Genomic DNA, 17,085 nt, shown 5'->3' with positions numbered 1-17,085 from the left:
AAGTGTTTTTCCACATTTTTGATTCATTTAGTTACTTTTTACTTTATACCCTTCCCCACTCTCCTCCAAATCCTTCTCTCTTCTTCATTCTCCCCATCCTCCAGCCCCCCTTTCTACTAAGAAGGTGGGAGACCTCCCATGGATATCAAGTGGCAGTAGGACACAACAAATCTCCTATCTTGGCTAGACAAGGCAAGCCAGTTAGGGAAACAGGAACCAAGCACAGGCATCAGAGTCAGACAGGCCATTTTCCTTCTGGTAGGAATCTCATATTAAGGTCAAGATATGTAACTGTTACATATGTGCAGACAGTCTAGATCTGTCCCCATCGGTGCTCCCTGTTTGTAAATTCTCTTACTCTGGGCCCCTGTGGACTCAGGTTAGTTGATTCTCTCAGTTTTCTTGTGGTGTCTTGGGCTCCTTCAATCCTTTCTCCCCCTCTTTCATAGAATTTTCCAAGTTCCATCTAATATTTGGCTTGGGGGATTTCCACATCAGTTTCCATCTGTTGTTGCATTAAACCTCTCAGATGCTAGGAACCTGTCTGAAAATATAGAAGAATATCATTTACTTTGTCAGTGGTGGTGATTTTGCTTTCATTACATCAGTCAGAAGCTCAGCTTCTCCCTCAATTTCAGGTCCTTCATTATCCTGCACCTTTTATAGGCAGGACACTTGCAGATCAAATTTCTTGTCACAGAGTTGGTGTTCTAATCCCTCCATTTTAAGTCTTTCCTGGATATGAGAATTGGCCATCATCTATGGTGATTGTGGCGGTTGGAATATGTTAGGCCCGAATAATCAAATCCACATTCTCCTAAATAAAAGCCTAGCGAGGCTAATTACATTAATATTGTAGTCCCTGGTACTATTTTCTGTCTTAGTTAAGATTTCCACTTTTGTGAGCAAGGCAATTCTTATAATGGACATTTAATTTTGAATACCTTACAGTTTCAGAGTCTTAGTCCATTTTCAGTGTGTTGAGAAGCATGGCAGTGTACAGGCACATGTGTTGCTGAAGGAGGAGATGAGTGTTCTACACCTTGATTGGAACACAGCCAGGAGAAGACCGTCTTCCAGGAAGCTAGGCAGGCAGTCTCAATATCCATCCTTACAGTGACACTTCCTCCAACAATGCCACACCTTCTCCAACAAGAACATATCTCCTAAAGCACATACAAACCACAACGGGGATTGAAATTTTTACTGGGTATAGTAGTCTGGGATGAAACTTGTGATATCTTAGAAACTGCAGCACATCTGTCCTGGCCCTTCTGTCTCTCAGAATCTCCATTGATAAGTCAGGTGTAGTTATAATAGGTCTGCCTTTATATGGTTGCCATGGACTAGCTTCATCGTGGAGAGGGAGTCCTGAAGAAGGGGTGTTCTGCAATGGCAAAGGAAATGAGTCAAAGTCAATAATGGGTGCATGCTGAGTCTTCTACCTGAGATGGTCGTCCAGATAAATATTCAGACAGCTTAGCTCTTGCAGAACAAATCCTAGACTTTTATTTGCATACTGATTAAATCATCTAGCCCAAGTTCCCTTTTGATTCTACCTTGAATCAGCATTTTATTGACTAAACAACCTTGATTTTTAGAAAAGACAGTAAGTACATTTTTATAACATAGAAATTGAACTCATAGGTCCCCCTGCTTTTGTAAATACAAACAATACATTTAGCTGAGTGGGATATGGTCCTGAGATCACCATTTCCATGATGCCTGGACCTAAATTTGCTCTGTTTTGGGCAGAACTTAAACTCAGAAATCTGGCTGACTTTGTATTTTTCTGACAGGCTGGCACATTATTATAGTTGTCTTTGTTATTTCAGGTCCATAAAGCATCTCATGCAATTTGTCTTGCACCCTTACATTTTGCCTCATTGAGAATATACATATTTTTGAACTAGTGTTTTTAGATTTCTTTCCTATACATTTAAGGACTTTCCTGAAGGTCACAGCATTCACAAGCTTGCAGAACACCAGACACACTCTGGCATCCTGGACTCATGGTATTTCTAATATCATGAAGTTATTAACCATGGCAGGAAGAATATTTTCAGAAGGAGGACATATAAATTAAATTATGTACATTACTATATACAAAGAAGACTTATACATATAGAAAACATCAACAGTCATAAAGGTCCATGCCCTACTTGTTCTTATACAGGTATAGGACCATGTCTCACTGACCTTCCATGGCCATCATGAAGGACTCAGCATATCTTACTTTTTCCTTTCCCCTTGCAGTTTTTAATATTCTTTCTTGGTTCTTTTTTTTTGTTGTTTTGTTTTTGTTTTTTTATTAACTTGAGTATTTCGTATATACATTTCGAGTGTTATTCCCTTTCCCGGTTTCCGGGCAAACATCCCCCTCCCCCCTCCCCTTCCTTATGGGTGTTCCCCTCCCAACCCTCCCACCATTGCCGCCCTCCCCCCATAGTCTAGTTCACTGGGGGTTCAGTCTAAGCAGGACCTAGGGCTTACCCTTCCACTGGTGCTCTTACTAGGATATTCATTGCTACCTATGGGGTCAGAGTCCAGGGTCAGTCGATGTATAGTCTTTAGGTAGTGGCTTAGTCCCTGGAAGCTCTGGTTGCTTCACATTGTTGTACTTTTGGGGTCTCGAGCCTTTTCAAGCTCTTCCAGTTCTTTCTCTGATTCCTTCAACGGGGGACCTATTCTCAGTTCAGTGGTTTGCTGCTGGCATTCGCCTCTGTATTTGCTGTATTCTGGCTGTGTCTCTCAGGAGCGATCTACATCCGGCTCCTGTCGGCCTGCACTTCTTTGCTTCATCCATCTTGTCTAATTGGGTGGCTGTATATGTATGGGCCACATGTGGGGCAGGCTCTGAATGGGTGTTCCTTCTGTGTCTGCTTTAATCTTTGCCTCTCCCTTCCCTGCCAAGGGTATTCTTTTTCCTCATTTAAAGAAGGAGTGAAGCATTCACATTTTGATCATCCGTCTTGAGTTTCGTTTGTTCTAGGGATCTAGGGTAATTCAAGCATTTGGGCTAATAGCCACTTATCAGTGAGTGCATGCCATGTATGTCTTTCTGTGAATGGGTTAGCTCACTCAGGATGATATTTTCCAGTTCCAACCATTTGCCTACGAATTTCATAAACTCGTTGTTTTTGATAGCTGAGTAATATTCCATTGTGTAGATGTACCACATTTTCTGTATCCATTCCTCTGTTGAAGGGCATCTGGCTTCTTTCCAGTTTCTGGCTATTATAAATAAGGCTGCGATGAACATAGTGGAGCACGTGTCTCTTTTATATGTTGAGGCATCTTTTGGGTATATGCCCAAGAGAGGAATAGCTGGATCCTCAGGCAGTTCAATGTCCAATTTTCTGAGGAACCTCCAGACTGATTTCCAGAATGGTTTTACCAGTCTGCAATCCCACCAACAATGGAGGAGTGTTCCTCTTTCTCCACATCCTCGCCAGCATCTGCTGTCACCTGAGTTTTTGATCTTAGCCATTCTCACTGGTGTGAGGTGAAATCTCAGGGTTGTTTTGATTTGCATTTCCCTTATGACTAAAGATGTTGAACATTTCTTTAGGTGTTTCTCAGCCATTTGGCATTCCTCAGCTGTGAATTCTTTGTTTAGCTCTGAACCCCATTTTTTAATAGGGTTATTTGTCTCCCTACAGTCTAACTTCTTGAGTTCTTTGTATATTTTGGATATAAGGCCTCTATCTGTTGTAGGATTGGTAAAGATCTTTTCCCAATCTGTTGGTTGCCGTTTTGTCCTAACCACAGCTTCCTTTGCCTTACAGAAGCTTTGCAGTTTTATGAGATCCCATTTGTCGATTCTTGATCTTAGAGCATAAGCCATTGGTGTTTTGTTCAGGAAATTTTTTCCAGTGCCCATGTGTTCCAGATGCTTCCCTAGTTTTTCTTCTATTAGTTTGAGTGTGTCTGGTTTGATGTGGAGGTCCTTGATCCACTTGGACTTAAGCTTTGTACAGGGTGATAAGCATGGATCGATCTGCGTTCTTCTACATGTTGCCCTCCAGTTGAACCAGCACCATTTGCTGAAAATGCTATCTTTTTTCCATTGGATGGTTTTGGCTCCTTTGTCAAAAATCAAGTGACCATAGGTGTGTGGGTTCATTTCTGGGTCTTCAATTCTATTCCATTGGCCTATCTGTCTGTCTCTGTACCAATACCATGCAGTTTTTACCACTATTGCTCTGTAATACTGCTTGAGTTCAGGGATAGTGATTCCCCCTGAAGTCCTTTTATTCTTGAGGATAGCTTTAGCTATCCTGGGTTTTTTGTTATTCCAGATGAATTTGCAAATTGTTCTGTCTAACTCTTTGAAGAATTGGATTGGTATTTTGATGGGGATTGCATTGAATCTGTAGATTGCTTTTGGTAAAATGGCCATTTTTACTATATTAATCCTGCCAATCCATGAGCATGGGAGATCTTTCCATCTTCTGAGGTCTTCTTCAATTTCTTTCCTCAGTGTCTTGAAGTTCTTATTGTACAGATCTTTTACTTGCTTGGATAAAGTCACAACGAGGTACTTTATATTATTTGGGTCTATTATGAAGGGTGTCGTTTCCCTAATTTCTTTCTCGGCTTGTTTCTCTTTTGTGTACAGGAAGGCTACTGATTTATTTGAGTTAATTTTATACCCAGCCACTTTGCTGAAGTTGTTTATCAGCTTTAGTAGTTCTCTGGTGGAACTTTTGGGATCACTTAAATATACTATCATATCATCTGCAAATAGTGATATTTTGACCTCTCCTTTCCGATCTGTATCCCCTTGATCTCCTTTTGTTGTCTGATTGCTCTGGGTAGAACTTCAAGAACTATATTGAATAAGTAGGGAGAGAGTGGGCAGCCTTGTCTAGTCCCTGATTTTAGTGGGATTGCTTCAAGTTTCTCTCCATTTAGTTTAATGTTAGCAACTGGTTTGCTGTATATGGCTTTTACTATGTTTAGGTATGGGCCTTGGATTCCTATTCTTTCCAGGACTTTTATCATGAAGGGGTGTTGAATTTTGTCAAATGCTTTCTCAGCATCTAATGAAATGATCATGTGGTACTGTTCTTTCAGTTTGTTTATATAATGGATCACGTTGATGGTTTTCCGTATATTAAACCATCCCTGCATGCCTGGGATGAAGCCTACTTGATCATGGTGGATGATTGTTTTGATGTGCTCTTGAATTCGGTTTGCCAGAATTTTATTGAGTATTTTTGCGTCGATATTCATAAGGGAAATTGGTCTGAAGTTCTCTTTCTTTGTTGTGTCTTTGTGTGGTTTAGGTATAAGAGTAATTGTGGCTTCGTAGAAGGAATTCGGTAGGGCTCCATCTGTTTCAATTTTGTGGAATAGTTTGGATAATATTGGTATGAGGTCTTCTATGAAGGTTTGATAGAATTCTGCACTAAACCTGTCTGGACCTGGGCTCTTTTTGGTTGGGAGACCTTTAATGACTGCTTCTATTTCCTTAGGAGTTATGGGGTTGTTTAACTGGTTTATCTGTTCCTGATTTAACTTCGATACCTGGTATCTGTCTAGGAAATTGTCCATTTCCTGAAGATTTTCAAGTTTTGTTGAATATAGGTTTTTATAGTAAGATCTGATGATTTTTTGAATTTCCTCTGAATCTGTAGTTATGTCTCCCTTTTCATTTCTGATTTTGTTAATTTGGACGCACTCTCTGTGTCCTCTCGTTAGTCTGGCTAAGGGTTTATCTATCTTGTTGATTTTCTCAAAGAACCAACTTTTGGTTCTGTTGATTCTTTCTATGGTCCTTTTTGTTTCTACTTGGTTGATTTCAGCTCTGAGTTTGATTATTTCCTGCCTTCTATTCCTCCTGGGTGTATTTGCTTCTTTTTGCTCTAGAGCTTTTAGGTGTGCTGTCAAGCTGCTGACATATGCTCTTTCCTGTTTCTTTCTGCAGGCACTCATCGCTATGAGTTTTCCTCTTAGCACAGCTTTCATTGTGTCCCATAAGTTTGGGTATGTTGTACCTTCATTTTCATTAAATTCTAAAAAGTTTTTAATTTCTTTCTTTATTTCTTCCTTGACCAGGTTATCATTGAGTAGAGCATTGTTCAATTTCCACGTATATGTGGGCATTCTTCCCTTATTGTTATTGAAGACCAGTTTTAGGCCGTGGTGGTCTGATAGCACGCATGGGATTATTTCTATCTTTCTGTACCTGTTGAGGCCCGTTTTTTGACCAATTATATGGTCAATTTTGGAGAAAGTTCCATGAGGAGCTGAGAAGAAGGTATATGCTTTTGCTTTAGGATAGAATGTTCTATAAATATCCGTTAAGTCCATTTGGCTCATGACTTCTCTTAGTCTGTCGACATCACTGTTTAATTTCTGTTTCCATGATCTGTCCATTGATGAGAGTGGGGTGTTGAAATCTCCCACTATTATTATGTGAGGTGCAATGTGTGTTTTGAGCTTTAGTAAGGTTTCTTTTACGTATGTAGGTGCCCTTGTATTTGGGGCATAGTTATTTAGGATTGAGAGTTCATCTTGGTGGATTTTTCCTTTGATGAATATGAAGGGTCCTTCCTTATCTTTTTTGATGACTTTTAGTTGGAAATTGATTTTATTTGATATTAGAATGGCTACTCCAGCTTGCTTCTTCTGACCATTTGCTTGGAAAGTTGTTTTCCAGCCTTTCACTCTGAGGTAGTGTCTGTCTTTGTCTCTGAGGTGTGTTTCCTGTAGGCAGCAGAATGCAGGGTCCTCGTTGCGTATCCAGTTTGTTAATCTATGTCTTTTTATTGGGGAGTTGAGGCCATTGATTTTGAGAGATATTAAGGAATAGTGATTATTGCTTCCCGTTATATTCATATTTGGATGTGAGGTTATGTTTGTGTGCTTTCATTCTCTTTGTTTCGTTGCCAAGGCGATTAGTTTCTTGCTTCTTCTAGGGTATAGCTTGCCTCCTTATGTTGGGCTTTACCATTTATTATCCTTTGTAGTGCTGGATTTGTAGAAAGATATTGTGTTAATTTGGTTTTGTCATGGAATATCTTGGTTTCTCCATCAATGTTAATTGAGAGTTTTGCTGGATACAGTAACCTGGGCTGGCATTTGTGTTCTCTTAGGGTCTGTATGACATCAGTCCAGGATCTTCTGGCCTTCATAGTTTCTGGCGAGAAGTCTGGTGTGATTCTGATAGGTCTGCCTTTATATGTTACTTGACCTTTTTCCCTTACTGCTTTTAATATTCTTTCTTTATTTTGTGCGTTTGGTGTTTTGACTATTATGTGACGGGAGGTGTTTCTTTTCTGGTCCAATCTATTTGGAGTTCTGTAGGCTTCTTGTATGTCTATGGGTATCTCTTTTTTTAGGTTAGGGAAGTTTTCTTCTATGATTTTGTTGAAGATATTTACTGGTCCTTTGAGCTGGGAGTCTTCACTCTCTTCTATACCTATTATCCTTAGGTTTGATCTTCTCATTGAGTCTTGGATTTCCTGTATGTTTTGGACCAGTAGCTTTTTCCGCTTTCCATTATCTTTGACAGTTGACTCAATGATTTCTATGGAATCTTCTGCTCCTGAGATTCTCTCTTCCATCTCTTGTATTCTGTTGGTGACGCTTCTATCTACAGCTCCTTGTCTCTTCTTTTGGTTTTCTATATCCAGGGTTGTTTCCATGTGTTCTTTCTTGATTGCTTCTATTTCCATTTTTAATTCCTTCAACTGTTTTATTGTGTTTTCCTGGAATTCTTTCAGGGATTTTTGTGTCTCCTCTCTATGGGGTTCTACTTTTTCTCTAAGGGAGTTCTTCACGTCTTTCTTGAAGTCCTCTAGCATCATGATCAAAAATGATTTTGAAACTAGATCTTGCTTTTCTGGTGTGTTTGGATATTCCATGTTTGTTTTGATGGGAGAATTGGGCTCCGATGGTGCCATGTAGTCTTGGTTTCTGTTGCTTGGGTTCCTGTGCTTGCCTCTCGCCATCAGATTATCTCTAGTGTTACTTTGTTCTGCTATTTCTGACAGTGGCTAGACTGTCCTATAAGCCTGTGTGTCAGGAGTGCTGTAGACCTGTTTTCCTCTCTTTCAGTCAGTTATGGGGACAGAGTGTTCTGCTTTCGGACGTGTAGTTTTTCCTCTCTACAGGTCTTCAGCTATTCCTGTGGGCCTGTGTCTTGAGTTCACCAGGCAGCTTTCTTGCAGCAGAAAATTTGGTCTTATCTGTGGTCCGAGGCTCAAGTTCGCTCGTGGGGTGCTGCCCACGGGCTCTCTGCAGCGGCAGCAACCAGGAAGACCTGTGCCGCCCCTTCTGGGAGCTTCAGTGCACCAGGGTTCCAGATGGTCTTTGGCTTTTTCCTCTGGCGTCCGAGATGTGTGTGCAGGGAGCAGTGTCTTCTGGTTTCCCAGGCTTGTCTGCCTCTCTGAAGGTTTAGCTCTCCCTCCCACGGGATTTGGGTGCAGAGAACTGTTTATACGGTCTGTTTCCTTCAGGTTCCAGCGGTGTCTCAGGCAGGGGTCCTGCCGCTCCTGGGCCGTCCCCCACGGGAGCCCAGAGGCCTTATACAGTTTCCTCTTGGGCCAGGGATGTGGGCAGTGGTGAGCAGTGTTGGTGGTCTCTTCCGCTCTGCAGCCTCAGGAGTGCCCACCTGACCAGGCGGTTGGGTCTCTCTCTCACGGGGTCTGGGAGCAGAGAGCTGCTGCGGGCCAGGATCCGCGGGTCCTTTCTTGGTTCTTTATGCTTAGAGTTTTGATTTTATGTGGCATGGGCCTCTCTTTTCTTGTCCAATCTATTTGGTGTTCTGTGTGCTTCTTGAACTTTTTTAGACATCTTCTTTAAATTAGGAGACTCTTCTTCTATTATTTTACTGAAATTATTTTATGGGCCTTTGAGCTACCTTTCTTCATTTTCCTCTATTCTAGTATTCTTTTTTTTTTTTTTGGTTCTTTTTTTCAGAGCTGGGGATCGAACCCAGGGCCTTGCGCTTCCTAGGCAAGCGCTCTACCACTGAGCTAAATCCCCAACCCCTATTCTAGTATTCTTACACTTGGTCTTTATATGCTGTCCTAGATTTCCTGGATAATTTGTGTCAGGAAATTTTTAGATTTGACAATTTTTTGACTGATGTATTCTTTTCTTTATCCTATCTTCAACTCCTGAGATTCTATCTTTCATTTCTTGTATTCTGTTCATAAAGTTCACCCCTATAATTCCTATTCATATTTCTAAATTTTTCATTCCATTATTTCTTATGTTGGGTTTTTTTATTAATTTTATTCCCAGTTTCATGGCTTGTTTAATTTTATTCACTTCCTTTCACTGTATAGATGTGTGTGTGTGTGTGTGTGTGTGTGTGTGTGTGTGTGTGTGTGTTTGTCTGTGTCTATCTGTCTGTCTTTTGGTCTATGTTTGTGCTTCACCAATGTTGGAATATTCAGCGCCTGCTCTGGTATAATATCTAGGCTCTAATAGAGATATGTTTCAATGGATGTTTTTGATTGTATTTGTGTGCTGTTATCTAGGCATCTGGGTTTGGTATGATTATATATTTAGATGTTGGTTTCTGGATATGCCTCTTTTGGATGATGTTTTGTTCCTTGATTTTTGCTTATTCTCTGAATTTTGGAGAATGGGATGGCTGTGTGTTGTCTGTTTTCTTGGCAAGTTCTGATGGTGTGTTCAGAAGGAAGGCCCGCTATTGTTAGAGGCTATGATACTGGAATGTGTTAAGGAAAGAAAATTGGAGGTCACTGTGTTCCTTTAACAAGAAGGTCAGAAATAAATTTCAGACCACAGTATATTTCCTCTTATGGAGCTGGGCATATGACAGGGTTGATCAGATCTCAGGAAGAGTAGAAAATGTGTGGACCTTCCTATTTCCCACTTGTTTCCCTGGGAGAAGCAGCCCTAAGTTAGGAAGCAGTATCTGCTGGAGTTGGGTTTTGGGGTCAAAGCAACAAGCCAGGTTGGAAAAGTTAGAAGGGAGATCTGTGGGCGTCTAAGGAGATGAAAGCAGGCTGGCAGGGAAAGCTGCCACGGGTGTTTTTCTGCAGAGCTGGGGATGCATCTGAGTAGTTAGATCTGAATGAACAATGGAAGATGCAAAGTACCGTGTGTAATGTTACTTGTTTTCTGGTAGGTCTGGCTAATGGGTCAACAAGGAAAGCATGCTGGATTTGGGGACTGAGCAAAAGCAAAAAATGTGGAAAAAGGGAAACATTGTGGTTAGAAAAGGAAGATTTGCCCTCCACAATAGATAGGGGGAAGGAAAGACTGCCACAAAGTATTCTGCTCCAGAATTTGAAATCATACTCAGTTAAGCTTCTGACTTGTGAAACAAAATTAAAGAAAAGCTTAGGTCCAGGTATGGCAGTAGATTCCTTTAATCTCAACACTCAGAATGTAGAGGCATGCAGATGTCTCAATTCAAGTCCAGCCAGGTCTGCAGAGCATGTTCCAGAACAGCCAAACTTAGGTGGAGAAGATAACTACCAAAAACAGAAAGCTAGTGAACAAGTACTTAAACACCATCTGTGTTCCAGCCCCAGGAAGCAGAAGAAATGGACAGCCTTGGTTACATGTTTCTAGCTTTTAAGTCAAAGATAGAACAAAGGAATTACAGAATCTTCTTTCATAACTAAGGAAGTCTGCTGAGGCCAGGTGTGTGGCAGGAGTGATCTAGCATAAAAAGGTCATCATGTGAAGTAGTGAAGGTGAATCCTGGATTACTTTGCAGACCCCAGGAGAAGAGAATTGTCAGATTCTTGGAATGCCTGCTAAGGTAAGATTATAACAGGTAGTGAAACCAACCCAAGAGAAAGAATTCTTCTGAAGCCAACAAAGATGAAAGGAGTTGAGACCTAAAGAGTATTTTGATATTGGATTCACATATGTAGAGTTTGGAGTTTACAATGCTAGTTTTTGGTCTTGCATTGGTGCAGTACGTGTTTATTATCCCCCTTTCCTCCCTTTTGAAATGATAATATATTTCCTGTGTCATTATATGTTGGAAGTATGTAATCTGCTTTTTGACTTATATTTAATAGGACATTACAGTTAAGAGGTTGTATGAATCTCAAAAGTTATTTTGAACTTTGAACTTTTAATTATTGTTGAGACTCTGGTAGCCTATGGGGACTTTTAAAGTTAGACTAAGTGCACTTTGTAGTATTAAGTTATAATTATAAGCCTATGAGGAGTGGAATGTGGTGGTTTGAATAGGTATGGCCTATTTATGTGTTTGAAAGCTTGGTCCATAATCAGTGGCGCTATTAGGACATATGGTCTTTTTGGAGAATGTGTGGTATTGTTGGAGGATTTCATGCTCTTCTCCAGCACTATTTCACTTGCTTTCTTCCTGTAAGCCAACCCCATTAAACTTTTTTCCTTTACCATTACCATGGCCATAGTGTCTCTTTACATGAATAAAACTGTAACTAAGACAGTAAGGAAGCCTTTCTCTGAACCTAGCATTATAATAGCCCAAGTTTAATGTATTACTTATTCATTTTAAAGGCTTCCTAGGAAAATTGTTTCATGCCACTGATATAAAATAATCAGTTTCGTAGATGCATATTACAGAAACAAATATCTTTCAAACAAACTAAGTAAGCAAATTGTTAAATCTCTACAACGAAAGAGTACATGGTAAAGAGTAATGAGTTCTGTCATTGCAGATGCTTTAGTGGTTCTGCTAAAGGTGTCAAGTGAGTAGCTCTAAGGACTCATGTCTTAAAGACTTTGAGAAAGAACAGAGACTTGATTCCAGACTACACACACACACACACACACACACACACACACACACACCATAAACACATGCAATGCTCATCTCTTCACTTACTCTCCTTTTGGGATAAGTATTATAATGAAGATACAAGAGGTAAAATGAGTATCATCATCCTGAGAATTTAAAAAAAGAGGCTAGTTTGTTATTGTAACAGTATCTAGAGTCAAGGGAAGCTGAGTGTTGGGAATAATTTGCCAAGGGATAAAAGTTTGCATTATACTACAATGCAGTGTATTGGTTCATTTCTGTTGCTATGATAAAATATGATGACTAAAAGTACACTAGAGGAGGAAGTTGTTTATTGTAAGTTATACTTCAGAAAACGATACAATCCAACATCAGGAGGAATGATCTTAGTGTGAAAGAAAGAATGCACAGTGATCATATTGCTTCTACACATGGGAAGAAGAAACAAGGAAATGGACATGGGGCCATAATATAAAATACATAAATTCTGTTCCCAGTGATATGTTTTCTCCAGCAAGACTTCTCTCTCTAAAGCTTCCATAGGTTCCTCAAAAGGACCACCAATTGGGGGGTCAAGTTTTCCAATACAAGTTTCCATAGATGACAATTCTTTTTCATATCATATTCTGTCCCTATATAGGGAATGAGCCTATGTCGCCTTATAACAGAAAAATGCATTTAACCCAACTTTGAAGTAACCCTGGTCCTTAATAATCTTTCAAATGTTCAAATACATGTCTGAGATGATAGATTTGCCTGAAAAAAACTGATTAATGCTAGTTCTTAAGTATTGAAATGCCCAAAAACTTAATAAGAATGTAAAATACTGTAGGTCAATCTATAACACTTATCTATTTTTTAAAAGTCAGATCTCTCAATTTTGTGCATATATGTATTGCCACCGTGGAGAGGTAGATTTAGGGGGATCAAGAATTCAGGCTGTCATCAGCTACTTGATGTGATGGGATGGTCTCCCTGAGACACAGTCTCAAAAACAAATGCATATTGAGCATGGAATGATTTTTGCATGCAGAGATCTTTAAAGAATATAAACAACAGAAATGTGTGTATTATGAGGTCATTACAATAGACATCGTCCTCTGACTATTATCCTCTAAGAAAGAAAAAATAAGATTGACACAGGTTTTGTCCTTCATACACACACACACACACACACACACACACACACACACACACACACAAACTTTCTATTATTTTACTTTTGGTATGGCTCTGAAATCTCTTATATTCTCAGTCACTGTCTCTCTAACATGCATGTCTTCCATGTGTGTGAGCAAAAAATAGTGTAGGAGGTCACAAACATGCTATTATTACAGTGTGTGACTAATAAACACAGATACTAAGTGTCCTCTGCCACAGATAGAGATTTTAGAACAATCCCCACTGATTACCACTTGGTAGTTCTGTGATTTGGACATTCATCCCAGTAATGTGAAGATATTTTAAACAAATTATGGACCCACCTTCTTAATAAAGAGTAAAATGCAAATATGTTGCTATATTTATTCATTTTTATGTGTTTTACATATACAACTCAACATTTTATACGGTCTATGTGTATTAGAATCGCTACTACCTTGAAATGTGGTATTCATATAAAAACTTTGTGATTCAATTTCAGCTCTGCCATTTTGTTAGTTTTACTTTGGTTAAAATTATTCTTTTAACATTGGTTCAATCTACCTAATATGATTGATTAAAAATATGAGTCCTGGTCCTGAGAAAATTATTAAACATCATGTTTAGTACAAGCATCCAGAGCCTCAGGACATATTAACTCTCCAGTTGAGCAAGAAAATAATAATGAGTTCCTCCGATACTTGTCACAGCTTTTACACAGGGTGAGATATTCTGGCTTCAGATCAAAATGTCCTTTAGCATGTAACACAAAGCAAATCTTTTTAGCATGCCTCACTCATTATGTACATGTTTAACATAATTTACATAGCTTCATGAATATTAAGGAACATAGCTTCCTGGTCTTTGGATAAAGACTCCAGTGGAGTCTGTGTGACACGAAGTTCTTGTGCTTCATTTCTATACAGAATAGAGGCATGTGCCTGAAATGGCTTGGCCTCCTGGAGGTCCCTGGGAGTCTCCCTACAAAAAGATGATGACTAGGGTCTATGATTGCCATGGAGGTGCCTTCTATGTTCTAGCCTTGGTGATCTTGGCAACTTTAAGCGTGTCAGCAATATCTGATTTTAAGAATATAGCAATGTGGGAAGATGGTCATGTACCTTTAAATGTTTCAGTAGCTGAAAGTTCAGAGAGGGAAACGTCACACCACCATGATCCTGATGAACTCAATGGCTGCGATGAACTCAACTGTTGCACCCATTATTTCCCAGTAAATAGGAGAGAAATTAATTGCAGCTATTAAGAACATGACTGTTCCAGAAAAGTCTTTTCCCCCTTTTGGGAAAGTTTTGTTTAGCTTGATTCAGAATAGTAGTGACTCTTTTAGAAAGATCATGGATAAGATGAACAAACTTATCAAGGGTTAACTAGAAGGAAAAGAGAAACTAACATTGAGCAAGAAGTGAAGGAATTATAGAAATTAGGGTTAGAGACTAAAATGGAGAATGGAGTCCTGTTTATTAATGTTATTGGACAATAGTGGCAGCCTCCGAGATATAGAAGTCCTTATTATTACAAACCTACAGATTCACCACTTCCATGGACAGGGATTTATGATATAGACTTAACAAGGTGGGTAGTGGTGAATGGAAGAAAGACAAAGTATGTTACACGGAGTATGTGGGAAAGAACTAGGAGAGATTGACCTCTGTTGTGTGCGCTCTCAGAAGAGGAAAGGTTGCATTGTCTAAAAGGAGGTGGTCTGATATTTTTGGAAGACAATATGAAATGAAGGAAATCATAAAATGGTTACAAAAGTTTCCATATTATCTTGAGGGGCCATAAACATAGAGTTTAAACTTTATTAAAATAAAGGTAAGTGTTGAATGTATATCTGGTGCCCACAAGTCTGGCAGTATAACTGCAGTCTTCTAAACTATTGTCTACAGCTGAGAACTGTTTCCTGGACTGTACCTTCAGCTTTCCTCTTTGCAAGGGACATTTGTTGAGGTGATGAATAAGAGCAGGATGATTGCTTAAAACTCTGCCAATAAGTAAAACATTTTACAGCACCACACATCTTGAGTTTGTGTCTGTCTGTCGCCGTGAATCTGTTCTTTACCTGAAATCCAAGCCTTGGTCTTTCTGCTGGTACACTCCCCTGGATGGTCTGCAGCATAAAGTTATGGCCACAGCAAAGAATATTGGAAGAATATTTGTCAACAAAGCAGGAAAACAAGAAATAATTCAAGGTTGTGCTAACTCCCAGACACAAATATCTTTCTATAAATAAGAGGTATAAACAGGCCCTTTTATTCCTAGAAATGTATGTTTATTATATTATGACAGTTCTGATTTGCGATTGGGCTATGATGGTAAAATCACAATAAAAACACACACATTTCTCTCCCAAATTAAGTTCTAAATGTAAAATCAACTCTCTAGAATTATGGTTGGGTGGCAATGTTTAGAAAGAAAATAAAATTTTTCCTCTGAGTTGCAATTTTCTGGTTTTCTATACATATGGAATTAGTTCTGTAACTGCACAAAGTCAATGATTTCAGAAAATAGATGGCCATCACCTTTCTATTTTATGTCACAAAGAAAAAAGACAGAGATCAAACATAAAATAACAAAGCTGAAATATTTTCAGATTGGCTGTCATGGTAGCGAAACCAAAAGCTCCCCAAAACATAATACGGTGAGAATGACACCATAGAACATTCTAAGGTAGATGTTTCTAATGTGTTGAATCACTCTATGAAATTTAGGACAAGGAGAATTCACTGTGGAGGAAGGGTTTGTTAGCAGACCTAGTAGGAGGAACAGCAGGAGAAAGTATAAAGGCAGAGGCATGGTTTGTTACTGTGTGTGCCATCTACAGGTAACTGGAAGTGATGCGCCATCTTCTGGGCTGGATGTTGCTAGCTGTCTACATCTGTGAATTGAATTCAGGTGAGGTGAAAGAGGAGATGAGGATTGTAGTAGAAGAGTTGAGAGCAGGTGAGGAGAGTGTACAGCTGGAGATCAACTCTCTCTGATAACCTTTCATTCAAGCAAATAAAGAGCAGAGAGCCTTGGTTCTACTGGTGTTCTGTAACTCCTTTGTTGAGTGAACACTGATCAGGTGAATTTATCTATAAAGAAGCCTTGGTCTCAGTACTCACGCTGCAACAAAAAATTTTAATGAAAGGTGGAGAATATAATTAATTCATTTAGAAACTTCTGAAAAGTCTGGTGTTAACAAAGCAATGTCTAAAATAATGTAGGGACACAGTCTTCACATGAAGATAATTTATTAATGCCCTGTTAGCTGGCTGTTCACTGACAGTCTTTGTAAGTTTCAAGTGCATCTGATATTCTGAAGTGCTCTTACATTGTCTGGTTGTACCAGTCTCAGTAAGTTCTCTGAGGTTTTTATTCTGTTCACATACAGTAGAAAAATAGCCTGGCTAAGTGGACTTTTGATTAGTTATATTATTAGCTTGTAAAACAATGTTTTTTGTTGTCGTCATGGTTTCTTTAATGTGAATTTGTAATTATGAGATATAAATTATAAGGCATTTAAAATTATGATTTATTTTTACATATAAGTATTATGACATATAATGTTTTTATATAATATGACAAATGTCAATCACTCTCAACATAAGCTCATAAAAGTTAGCATAGTGAGTATATCACTATGTATTTTTCATGCCTCCTTGGTTTTGTCAATATTCTTCCATCATGGGGTTGGGGATTTAGCTCAATGGTAGAGCGCTTGCCTAGGAAGCGCAAGGCCCTGGGTTCGGTCCCCAGCTCCGAAAAAAAACAAAACAAAACAAAAAAAAAAAAAAACAAAAAAAAATTCTTCCATCATTGGCCTCCTGTGTGCCTCTGTTCTCCTTTGTAAATCTCCTTCCTCTTCTCAATAGATGTCTTTATGATTTCATGTCACATATAATGTAGGTGGTGATTAATTATGTTTGTCAACTTAAGATGACCTACTGTTACATGGAAGACGTCTATTATAGATGATTCTGTGATGACTTATATAGATTGCATTATTCTCTAGGCACACTTGGGAAAAGTTATCTTGATTAGATTAATTAAAACAGAAGGATACAGCCTTAATGTACATGGCACCAATGGCTTGACTTGACTTATGGACTAAAAAACCAAGAAAGGACAAGAAAGGATTGTTGTAGCTAAGAACAAATATTCATCTCTTTCTGTTTCACAATTCTAGGTCCAGTGTGACCAATAAAATG

Source organism: Rattus norvegicus, chromosome 1 (genome assembly GCF_036323735.1).
Source record: "Rattus norvegicus strain BN/NHsdMcwi chromosome 1, GRCr8, whole genome shotgun sequence".
Taxonomy (NCBI): Eukaryota; Metazoa; Chordata; class Mammalia; order Rodentia; family Muridae; genus Rattus; species Rattus norvegicus.
This window is presented reverse-complemented; position numbering follows the sequence as displayed.